The sequence below is a fragment of the Trichosurus vulpecula genome, chromosome 1 (assembly GCF_011100635.1).
Source record: "Trichosurus vulpecula isolate mTriVul1 chromosome 1, mTriVul1.pri, whole genome shotgun sequence".
In the NCBI taxonomy this organism is placed as follows: domain Eukaryota; kingdom Metazoa; phylum Chordata; class Mammalia; order Diprotodontia; family Phalangeridae; genus Trichosurus; species Trichosurus vulpecula.
The window spans coordinates 198,104,266-198,116,682 of record NC_050573.1 but is presented as its reverse complement, the minus strand read 5'-3'; the positions used below and the strand labels follow the sequence as shown (position 1 = coordinate 198,116,682).

The following is a 12,417-nucleotide window of genomic DNA, read 5'->3' as shown; positions in this document are numbered from 1 at the left end:
ATGTTTTAGCTTGCAGGCATCTTTAGTGCTATATTACTCTTTCATACAGCTTTTCTCATAAGAATGGATTGCTTTGTTTGTTGGTTCTAGTTTCAAAATCAGGCAAAAAAATATAATTGAGAAGAAAGGTGAACAGTAGTATATCTGCAATCAAAGTACAAGATCCAACTGATAAAGACTTACTTGATTAAGAAATCTTCAGAGTTTTATGCTCATGATCTTGTTACTGTGGTTCATCATACTCTGGGAGGGTCATTACATTAACTCTATTTCCAGAGAAAAGGGAGATATGAAGAAGATATTTGTTTATGGAATGGTAATCTCTTTAATTTTTTTTTTCTACTGCCTGTAGTCATTTTCCTGTAGTATGATTCTTGTCTTTATCAGAGTATTCGCACCGTTATCTTATTTCTTTTTACTTCACCTTACCTCACCTCACCAAAACTTAGGCTGGTGCTTTTCTGCTTTTACTCCATTCACCTACCTTTACTTAAAATCTCTAGTGGTTCTCTCTGTTATTGTAAAAACCTGTATTGAGTGAGATTTTAGGAATTTAAAAGTAGCTTTTTTTATATGTATAATAGTTATAAGATCACGTTATAATGGAATCTTTCTATGTAATCCTGATGCTTGTGGGCAGGAGTTTCTGTGATCGTATTAATCCCTCATCTAACAGGGTAATACCTTATGCCAGGTTTCTACTCTAGATAGGCATTAGATTTTAAAGATGAAGTTTCACTTTTGGTTTAGTTAAATCCATTTATTAAGAGCTATTTTATAACAAGGTTCTACCGTAACTGTAAATAGACTTGTCTTGATTTGCTTAACTTAGTCATTATTTATTGAATACTTTCTGCATATGAGACCTCATGCTGGGACCCAGAGGACGCTAAGAAGATAAGTGAGATATAGTAAGGCTATTTTCAATAAACGTACAATTTATGGAAGTAGTCTGGCTTCAGACCTCAACATTCCATTCAAACTGCTCTGTCCAAAATTACCAGTGACCTCTTAATTGCCAGATCTAGTGGCCTTTTCTCAGTTGTCATCCTTGACTTTTCTTTTGCTTTTGACATAGTTGACTACCATCTCTCTCCTCAAGGATATTCTCTCTAGATTTTCCTGACACTGTTTTCTTGTTTTTCCCCCTGCCTGTCTGACTTCTATTTCTTAGTCTCATTTTCCCCTCTATATTATCTTATTTAATGATTTCATGAATTCCTATACATTCAATTATAATCTTTTTGCACATGATTCTCTGATCTGTATGTCTAGCCCTAGTCTCTCTCCTGACCCATGTCAACAGTTGCGTTTTGGACATTTTGAATTGGATGCACCACAAGCCAGAAGTGTCAGACCGGCAGCTTGCAACCTTCTGAGTGCAGCCTGAACTTCTCAGTCCTTAGCTCAGTTCTTGGAACATAGTGAACATTTAATAAATGCTGATAGATTGATCAGTATGCTTTATAGTTTCAAAAAAACTTTGTGATTTCATTTGAGTTTCACAGCAGTCCTGTGAAATAGTCTGTTATTACCCTTGAATTGTAATTAAATTGTAATATAAATGTAACTAGATTAAATTGTAATTGGGAAATAGTTAAGAAAATAAAAATATAATAAAATATAGATCACATTAAATTTTAAAACCATGGCCCTCAGGGATCCTTATGTATAGATTTGCAGCACCTATCTCTATTTTAGGTTGGCACCACTGTCATAAGTGTCTCCAACTCAACGTATCTCAAACAGAACTTGCTGTTTTTCTTCCCAAACACATCCATCTGCTGAACCATTCTTCTAGATGCCCAGGTTTGCAAACCTCTGTGTTATCATTCCTCACTGTTATGACACTTAGCCTGTCAGTTGCCAAATTTTGTCATTTCTACCTGCACAAAATTTCTCATATATGTGCCTTTCTCTTCACTAGCACAGATGCCACATTATCTCAGGCCCTTATCACCTCTCAACTGGCCTATTTCATTAGTGTTTTAATTCGTCTCTTTGCCTTAAGTCTCTCCTCACTCTAATGTATTCTCCACACCCTCCCAAAGTTATTTTCCTAAAGTGCACATCTGACAGTGTCTTTCTGTTACTCATTAAGCTCTAGTGGCTCCTTTTTTGCCTCCAGGATCAAATATAAAGTCTTTCTGACATTAAAAGACATTTGTAAGTTGACCTGTTTGTGTTGCTCTTCCAGTTTACTCTTTCTCCATATTCTCCATGGTCTAACTGTATTTTTTAAAAAAATTTTATGTTTTTTTTTTTTTAATTTTAGTTTATAGCACTCAGTTCCACAAGTTTTTGGGTTTCAAATTTTCTCTCCTTCCCTCTTCCCCCCCCCCCCCCCCCCACCAAGATGGCATGTAATCCAATGTAGGTTCTACATATGCCTTCACATTGGATTTATTTACATAATAGTCTAGTTGTAAAGAAGAATTATAACCAATGTAATAAATCATGAGAAAGAAGAAATGAAACCAAAAAAGAAGGAAAAAAAAAGAGAGCAAATAGTTTGCCTCCATCTGCATTTAGACTCCATACTTCTTTCTCTGGATGTGCATAGTTTTTTCCATCATGAGTCTTTTGGAGCTGTCTTTGAACCTTGAATTGATGAGGGGAGCCAAGTCTATCAAAATCAGTCCTTACATATACCATGTGTCTGTAATTGTGTATAATGTTCTCCTGGTTCTGTTCCCCTCACTCAGCATCAGTTCCTATAAGTCTTTCCAGGTTGTAATGAAGTTTGCCTGCTCCTCATTTCTTATAACACAATAGTATTCCTTTACATTCATGTACCACAATTTGTTCAGCCATTCCCCAATTGATGCGCATCCCCTTGATTTGCAGTTCTTTGCCACCACCAAAAAGAGCTGCTATAAATATTTTTGTATATACTGTTCCCTTTCCACTTGGGCATACAGCCCTAGAAGTGGTATTGCTGGGTCAAAGGATATGGACGTTTTTATAGCCCTTTGGGCATGGTTCTAAATTGCTTCATGGTATAACTATATTGGCCTTCTTACTGTTCCTTTTCCCATGACAATGCCATCTCCTGATTGCGTAGTTGCCTTTTCAGTGACTGTCTCCCGTATCTGGAATATTTTCCTTTCTCACCTCAGCCTCAATTCTGTCAAAATTCAGCTCAATGCTACCTCTTTCAGGAGACCATTGTTGGTTGTCCATTCCCCTCCCTTACCTCCAGTGTCTACAGCCTTTAGTTCTAAGTTTACCTTCTGGCTTCCATGCAGGCAGCTAGGTGGCTCAGTGGAAAGAACTCTAGACTTGGAATCAGGAAAAGTGAGTTCAGATCTGACCTCAAGATTTACTAGCTGTGTGTTTTTGTGCAAGTCACTTAACCTCTGTTTGCCTTAGTTTTCTCAACCGTAAAATGGAGATATCTCTCATGCACTCCTGTCTTGGGCTGTTGTGAGGATCAAATGACACAATATTTGCAAAAACTTACCATAGTGCCTGGCACATATTAAGGGCTATATAAATGCTAACTATCATTGTTCTGTAGGTGTCTTGTATATACCTGATTACATATGTATAGTCTCCCCTTTTTAGAATGTATTTTCAGGGAAGACTGTCTTACCCATTATTACTATCTTCAGTGCTTAGTACAGTAGCTGGAACATAGTGAGGATTTAAGCTGGTTGATTGATGGGCAGCTAGGCGACACAGTGGTTAGAACACTGAACTTGGAATCAGGAAGATACTTCTTCATGAGTTCAAATCTGGCCTCAGACACTTACTAGCTGTGTGACCCTGAGCAAGTCACTTAACCCTGTTTGCCTCAGTTCCTCATCTGTAAAATGAGCTGGAGAAGGTAATGGCAAACCACTCTAGTATCTTTGCCAGGAAAACCCCAAACCCCAAACTGATGAAGAGTTAGACAGGACTGAAATGACTCAACAGCAAAAGGTTGATTGATAAATGATGCTTTACATTTTGTAAATCAATCAATCTTTTGTCTTGTTTTGTATATACAATTTATGTAAAATATAAATGTATATAAAATATGTATATATAAATATAAGTATATATTAAGTTTTGTGTGTGTATATATAATTTGAGTTTCACAGTAATGCTGTGAAACAGTTTATTATTACCTTTATTTTACAAATGAAGAAATTAAGTTCTGAGAGGTTGTGACTTGCCTAAAGTCACCACTCTAAAGAGTGGTAGAGTTGGTACTCCAAATAGAGTTCTGACTCCAAATAGTAAATAAGTCAACAAGAATTTATTAAACACATATTTGTGCTAAGTGCTGGAGAGACAGTGAAAAGAAGAACATTCTCTGTTCTCGGTGAGCTCCTATTCTCTGGGGGAAGACAACATGTAAATAACTATGTACATATATTACATAGATAATAGTAAGTAGTTGGGAGGTAGTTTCTTTGGCAGTGGGGGTGCAGGAGGTGGCTTGAAAGCACACCATGTTTCGGGAGAGAAAAGACATACAAATGAATATTATGTAAAATCTTATAAATGGTAAATGAGTAAGGGAGCTTATAGAGTGCTTTTTAAAGGGGAGGGGAGAGAGACCTTCACCTGGAAAAATCAGGGAAGGCTTTGGTAACTTCCTGACCAGCACAAGTCCTGTTTTGGAGAATTTTGATTGCCAGTCAATCAGCATTTATTATTAAAGGCCTACTATGTGTTAGACACTCCACTTGAGTACTGGGGATAGGAAGAAATGCCATAAACAGCCCCTATCTTCTTTTTCTATTTTTACCATATGAAACTATCATCAAATTTATGTTGTAGAAAACTTTATGATGTGCTGTCTTACACTTTTTGGGGGGATTGTATATTCTGTCTTATGATGGTCAGTCAGCAAGCTTTTATTAAGTACCTGCTGTGTACCAGGCACTATGCAAAGCCCAGAGAATACAAAGAAAAAGCAAAAAACAGTCCCTGCTCTCAAGGAGCTCACAGTCTAATGGGGGAGACAGTATGCTTATAACTATTTGCGCAACAAGATATATACTGGATAAATTGGGGGTAGTCTCAGAAGTTACGTGCTGAGATTAAATCAGAAAGGAGAGGCTTCTTGCAAGAGGTAGGACTTGAGCCAAATCTAGCAGGAAGCCAGGTAAGCCAGGAGGCAGAGATGAAGAGGGAGAGTGTTCCAGGCGTGGAAGACATAACAGGAGTATTCCAGGATTTAGGAGATGGAGATTTTTGCGTGAGGAACAGCAAGGAGGCAAATGTCCCTGGATTGTATTAATAGAAGCTCATATGTTTCATATTTTAATTTAGGCATAGGTTACCTAATTTTGAGCAGGTAGGTGGTACAGTGGATAGAATGCTGGGCCTGGAGTCAGGAAGACTTTAGTTCAAATTCGGACTCATTTACTAGCTCTGTGACATTGGGCAAGTCAATTAATCCTGCTTGCCTCAGTTCCCTCATCTGTAAAATGATTGGGAGAAGGAAATGGCAAGCCATTGCAGTATTTTTCTCAAGAAAATCCCAAGTGGAGTGTAAACTGAGGCATGAATTTTGTGGGACCTGGCTCTCCCCCAAAAGGAAGAAAAGTGGAGGGAGGTAGTACCTATAAAAGTAAAGAGTGATCTTTATCAAGCAGATACAGACATGATCATGTGGAGGAGTCAGCCTAATGCTGAAACAGTTCAATTTGGGGAAAGTGAGGAATGGTTTATACAATTTTCTAAGAAAGGAAGGTGGGAAATGGACTGATTCAGGGAGGAAGGGGGGTGTGTTATGATCAGAGTGCTAGGCATGAGGGGTAGAGAGTTTCATGGACAGGGGTACTGATTTCTTGGTATATTGAGATAAGCATGATGATGCAGAGAGTCCAAGGCTCAAGCACATACAGGATAAATTGGGGGTAGTCTCAGTACAAGATGAGTAAGATATTTAGAAAGTCCTGAGCAAGGTATTGAGTCTGCAGTTTCTGCTCAAGGCTGGTTCTGTGATTTCTGGCAGCTACAGGCATATCCAAATTTGCCTTGAGTTCACTTGCAAAGCATCACTGGTATGTCAAGCAGCTCTGAGCCTCAGAAATCCTTCTAATTGGCTGGTTGTTGTGTAACTCCATTGTCTTGCTTCCTTGTGAAGAAGGGAAGCTCTAGCATATTTAGTCAGAAAGTACATTACAGAGTCATGAGTTGGAAAAGACTGAAACAATTGAACAACAATTACTAAATTTTGGTTGAAAATTAATACAAATAGTGTCTGTGTAAAACTCCACCTTGCTAGATCTGCCTTATACAGTTTAATATATCTATCAATGAAGCATTTATTAAAGTGCCCATTGTGTGAGGCAACTATGCTAGACAGTGGGAACGCAAAACCAAAAATGAAACAGGCCTTGTTCTACTTTTTTTTTTTTAAATTTATTTACTATATTTAGTTTTCAGCATTGATTTTCACAAAAGTTTGAATTACAAATTTTTTCCCCATTTCTACCCTCCCCCCACTCCAAGATGGCGTATATTCTGGTTGCCCCATTCCCCAGTCAGCCCTCCCATCTGTTACCCTACTCCCTTCTCATCCCCCTTTCCCTTTTTCTCTTGTAGGGCAAGATAAATTTCTATGCCCTGTTGTCTGTCTGTGTAACTTATTTCCTAGTTGCATGAAAAAACTTTTTTTGTTGTTGTTGTTTTTGAACGTTTTAAAAACTTTCAGTTCCAAATTCTCTCCCCTCTTCCCTCCCCACCCATCCTCCCTAAGAAGGCAAGCAATTCAACATAGGCCACATGCGTATCATTATGTAAAACCCTTCCACAATACTTATGTTGTGAGAGATTAACTATGTTTTGCTCCTTCCTAACCTATCCCCCTTTATTGAATTTTCTCCCTTGACCCTGTCCCTTTTCGAAAGTGTTTGTTTTTGATTACCTCCTCCCCCTGTCTGCCCTCCCTTCTATCATCCCTGCTTTTTTATCTTCTTCCTTCTTCTTTCCTGTGGGGTGAGATACCCAATAGAGTGTGTATGGTATTCCCTCCTCAGGTCAAATCCAATGAGAGCAAGATTCACTCATTCCCCCTCACCTGCCCCCTCTTCCCTTCCTACAGAACCACTTTTTCTTGCCACTTTTATGCGAGATAATTTACCCCATTCTATCTCTCCCTTTCTCCCTCTCTCAATATATTCATCTCTTATCCCTTAAATTGATTTTATTATTTTAGATATCATCCCTTCATATTCAACTCACCCTGTGCCCTTTGTGTATATATGTATATATACACACACATATATATATATCTACATATATACATACATAGACACACACATATGTATATATGTATACACACACACACACACACACACACACACATATATATATATATATATATATGCATATTCCTTTCAGCTACTATGATATTGAGGTCTCATGAATCATGCACATCATCTTTCTATGTAGAAATGTAAAGAAAACAGTTCAACTTTAGTAAGTCCCTTATGATTTCTCTTTCTTGTTTACCTTTTCATGCTTCTCTTGATTCTTGTGTTTGAAAGTCAAATTTTCTATTCAGCTCTGGTCTTTTCACTGAGAAAGCTTGAAAGTCCTCTATTTTATTGAAAGTCCATATTTGGCCTTGGAGCATGATACTCAGTTTTGCTGGGTAGGTGATTCTTGGTTTTAATCCTAGCTCCATTGACCTCCGGAATATCGTATTCTAAGCCCTTTGGTCCCTTAATGTGGAAGCTGCCAGATCCTGTGTTATCCTGATTGTTTTTCCACAATATTCAAATTATTTCTTTCTGGCTGCTTGAAGTATTTTCTCCTTGACCTGGGAGCTCTGGAATTTGGCGACAATGTTCCTAGGAGTTTTCTTTTTGGAATCTATTTGAGAAGGTGATCTGTGGATTCTTTCAATTTCTATTTTACTCTCTGGTTCTAGAATGTCAGGGCAATTCTCCTTGATAATTTCTTGAAAGATGATATCTAGGCTCTTTTTTTGATCATGGCTTTCAGGTAGTCCAATAATTTTTAAATTATCTCTCCTGGATCTATTTTCTAGGTCAGTGGTTTTTCCAATGAGATATTTGACATTGTCTTCCATTTTTTCATTCCTTTGGTTCTGTTTTATAATATCTTGATTTCGCATCAAGTCACTAGCTTCCACTTGCTCCAATCTCATTTTTATGGTAGAATTTTCTTCAGTGGTCTTTTGGACCTCCTTTTCCATTTGGCTAATTCTGCCTTTCAAGGCATTCTTCTCCTCATTGGCTTTTTGGACCTCTTTTGCCATTTGAGTTAATCTATTTTTTAAGGTGTTGTTTTCTTCAGTATATTTTTCAGTATTTTTTTTGGTCTCCTTTAGCAAGTCATTGACTTGTTTTTCATGGTTTTCTTGTATCATTCTCATTTCTCTTCCCAATTTTTCCTCTACTTCTCTAACTTGCTTTTCCAACTCCTTTTTGAGCTCTTCCATGTCCTGAGACCAGTTCATGTTTTTCTTGGAGACTTTTGGTGTAGGCTGTTGCACTTTGTTGACTTCTTCAGGACATATGTTTTGTTCTTCTTTGTCACCAAGGAAAGATTCCAAAGTCTAGACTGAATCTGGGTGCATTTTCGCTGCCTGGCCATGTTCCCAGCCAACTTACTTGACCCTTGAGTTTTTCGTCGGGGTATGACTGCTTGTAGAGCAAAGACTACTTTGTTCCAAGCTGGAGGGGATGCGCTGTTGATTTCAGAGCTATTTCTGTATAGCCAGCTCTTCCACCCCAGCATTCCTCCTTCCTCAAGAACCACCAAGCCGGACCTGACGCAAATCTTAAGCAGGCTCTGCACTCCTGCTCTGATCTGCCACTTAATTCCTCCCACCACGTGGGCCTGGGGCCTGAAGTAACTGCAGCTGTAGTTCTGTACCTGCACCTCCCCCGCTGCCCCTGCCGCAGTGGCCGAACCACGAACTCTGTCCCCTGCAGCTTTTCCCACTAACCTTCTCTGTTGTCTTTGGTGTTTGTGGGTTGAGAAGTCTGGTAACTGCCACAGCTCACTGATTCAGGGCGCTAGGGTCTATCCTGCCCGACTCCTGGTCTGGCTGGTCCTGCTGCCTCCCACACTGAGCTCCGCTCCCCTCCACTCCGTGCGCAATAGACCTCATCCAGCACCATTCGGGCTGTCCTAGGCTGGATCCCTGCTTCCCTCTGCTATTTTATGGGTTCTGCAGTTCTAGAATTTGTTCAGAGCCATTTTTTATAGGTTTTTGGAGGGACATGGTGGGGAGCTCATGCTAGTCCCTGCTTTCCAGCTGCCATCTTGTCTCTACCCCGGGAAGTCAACAGGCCCTGTTCTCAAGGAACTTACATTCTTTTAGAAAGGAGACAATGTGTACATACAAAACAAATAAAAGGTTAATTTTTTGATGGGAAGGGTACTAGTAGCTAGTGAGATGGAGTGGGGGGCCACTGGAAAAGTTTCATGTTAAAAGATGACACTTGAGCAAAGTTTTTATGGGGAAAAAAGGGGTTCTCACAGACAGAGGTAAGTAAGGAGAGAGTGAATTCCAGGTTTGGCGGAGGCTACTGCAAAGCTACCAGATTAGTAAATGGAATATTGTAAGAGTAGAAAAAAAGCCGGTTTGGAACTTAGAGTAAGGGAAGGGGAACTATAATAAGGTTGGGAAGGTCAGGCTAGGGCCTGGTTAGACTTAAAAGTGGAAACCCAAGGATATTAAGTATTCTGCAGCCCCCTCACCCCCAAGCTCTGGAACTGTGAACTCTGATTAGATTAACTGTGCCTTTATTCTTGATGGAGTGTGTCAGTCTACTCAATTTTGTCCCAAACATTAGTTATCTTCTAGATTAAATTGCCCATTCCTGACCACCACTCTCTTAAATGTTTTTCCCCCCATTAGAATATAAAATCCTTGAGGGCAGGGACTTTACCTTTGTATTTGTATGTATCTCCTGTTCTTAGCACCAGTCTTGACTTGGTATTATTTTTCCTTCTCTAATAGGTAGCTATTAAAGTTTAAGTAAGGGGGTCAGATATCGTCTTTAGGAAAATAACTTAAGCAGCTTTTTGTAGGATACATATTGTAGGTAGAGACTTGAGGCAGGGAATTCATTCAGGAGACTTGCAGGAGCCTAGGTCAGTCTGTCAGTCAACAAGCCAGCTAGGTGGTGTGGGGTGTAGGTTCAGGGAAGACTAGTATCTCTGGTTTGAAGGCTGCTGAGCCCTTTTCAGGGCTGCTTTCCAACTTTGGTGTTCCCCTGTTCCACCTCTCAACTGTGGCTCCAAGAAGCTATAGCATACACAGCGGCCGCATCCATATAAACTATTTTGGCAGACAGGCTAAACCAGGTTGAGGGTAGCTGAGGGGTCTCAAACCCACTGGTGAGTTAGGGAGTGTCTACTCTAAGCATATGAAGACCTCCCCTGGTGGAATGCACAGATGAGAACAATTTGTTCCAGTGGCCATGAGGGCAGCTGAAGCAGGCACTGTGGAGCACTTAGAGTTTGGTTAGACATCAGAGATGCCAAGGTCATCTACTGCATCTTGAGCCATCACCAGTGGCCTTGATTCTGTCCTGCCACTGGACTGTGATGACTCTGGAAGAGCAAGTGAGGCCAATGATTTCTTGCAACTTTGTTTCACTTAAATCCAATTTATGTATGAGTCAAAAGACATCACCCATACAATTTTTACCTATCTCAAAGTCCTGAGGCAACAGGCAAGTGACAAAGCAGGAGGTGCAGATACACTGGGAGCTGTAGTCACTATCCTGCACACAGGTGGCCCAGGCCATAGGGTTGTTTTCTCACTGGAAGCAGCAGTGGGATTCAGCAGCCCCCTGGGTGTCTGAGCAGCCTTTTAAGGATTGCACTGTTCACCTGCTGGTGTGAGGAAGGGGCTAGAAAAGGTGCCCTAAAAGTCATTTGCTTACCCAACCCTGGCCTGATTACTGCATCTGGTGGAGAATCCCACTCTGCGGTTGAAATACAAAAAATGGACAAAAATGTCTGCAAAGAGGATTCCGTTCACCATTGGCACATGGAATGTGCACACACTTATAGACAACACAAAATCCAGTGGACCCGAAAGATGAACAGCTCTTGGTGCAAGAGAATTCAGTGGCTATCGCATCCAAATAGCAGCCCTGAGTGAAACAAAACTGGGAAATGAAGGCCAGCTTACTGAAGTTGGAGCTGGATGCATGTTTTTCTGGAGTGGCCAAAGTGAAGGGAAGGTCTTGAAGCTGGTGTACATTTTGCAATCAAGACTGATTTAGTCACCAAGCTTGTATGCCTACCAAAAGGAGGGAAAGATAGGCTCATGACAATGAGATTACCACTGGCAGGAAAATGTCACACCAGCATCACCAATGCCTATGCTCCCGCCATGATGAACCCAAATGAGATCAAATAAAAATCTTATGAAGACCTGGAGACCCTTATCATCAATGTGTCAAAAAAGGACAAGCATAATTCTGGGTGACTTTAATGCTAGAGTAGGCTCAGACCACCAGACTTGGCAGGGAGTCCTAGGGAGGAATGAAGTTGGAAACAGCAATAGCAGTGGTCACTTACTACTGAAGATCTGTGGGTCTCATGATCTTCTCATCACTAATACTGTCTTCCATTTACCTAAATGCAATAAAACTTCATGGATGCATCTTTGCAGAAAACATTGGGAATTAATAGACTATATGATTGTAAGGAGAAGAGACAGACAGGATGTGAGAGTAACAAAGGCAATGTGTGGCATAGAATGTTGTACTGATTGTAGACTTATCCTCTCCAAGCTAAATATTCCCATTCAACAAAAGTGGTGTCCCCAAGGCAAAATGGCTACCAGAAAAATTATTGTCAGCAGATTAGAATAGCATTTAAGTCCATCAAAAATAAAGTACGAACAAAGCTTAGAGAGATGCAGGATTCTTGGCTCAGTAAGAAGGCAGATGAAATTCAGTTTTACACTAATAGTAACAATCCAAAGTACTTTTATGATGCCCTGAAGGTTATTTATGGGCCAAAGACCTATGGTTTGTCTCAACTACTCAATGCTGATGGAGCCACGTTGATTAGTGCTAAGAATGTGATCCTAGAGAGATGGGTTGAACACTTCTGTAGTATTCTCAAGAGACTATGATCAATCAATGGTGAGGCCATTGACTGTTTACCTCAAGTTGAAGTCAGTCCTTCTGTAGCTGAAGTTCCAACTGAAGAAGAGGTTTTGAATGCCATTAGGCTCCTTTCCTGTGGCAAAGAACCTGGTGCTGATTCTGTTTCAGTTGAGATTTATGAGGCAGGTGGTCCATTGCCCATACATACAAAAGCTGACTGAAATTTTCCTGGTTATATGGCAAGAGGAGGTTATCCCCCAGGAATTCAAGGATGCCTCCATTGTCCATCTCTATAAAGGTAAAGAAATAGATTATCCCGTGATAATCACAGAGAGGTCTCTCTCTTAGTCATTGCTGGCAATTGCAA

General features: G+C 40.1%; 1 protein-coding gene across 2 annotated transcripts in view; it reads left to right on the top strand.

Moving 5' to 3' along the window:
- ATP9B (ATPase phospholipid transporting 9B (putative)) overlaps nt 1–12,417 on the top strand; it is a 527,294-nt gene that overhangs the window by 93,598 nt on the left and 421,279 nt on the right. The gene's annotated exons all lie outside the window — the stretch shown is intronic.